The sequence below is a fragment of the Cebus imitator genome, unplaced genomic scaffold (genome assembly GCF_001604975.1).
Source record: "Cebus imitator isolate Cc_AM_T3 unplaced genomic scaffold, Cebus_imitator-1.0 Scaffold432, whole genome shotgun sequence".
Classification (NCBI taxonomy): domain Eukaryota; kingdom Metazoa; phylum Chordata; class Mammalia; order Primates; family Cebidae; genus Cebus; species Cebus imitator.
In genome coordinates, this window is record NW_016107747.1 from 72,689 (window position 1) to 72,942 (window position 254).

A 254-nucleotide genomic window follows, 5' to 3' on the forward strand; every position below is an offset into this window, starting at 1 on the left:
AATCCAAACTCCTTACCGTGACCTAAAGCATCTAAGTGGTCTACCCACCTGCTCGTCTCTGATTTCATCTCCCTCCCTCTGTCACTACTGTCTCCGCCCTACACACATGGATCTCTTTGCTTTTTCCCCAACACCCAAGGCATATTCCCCACTCAGGAACTTTGCACATGCTGCTTCAGTCTCTGGAGTGCTCTTCCCCCCAAAGTATGTGTGGTTTGCTTTCTCATTTCTTTTTCTTTCTTCTTTTTTTTTTT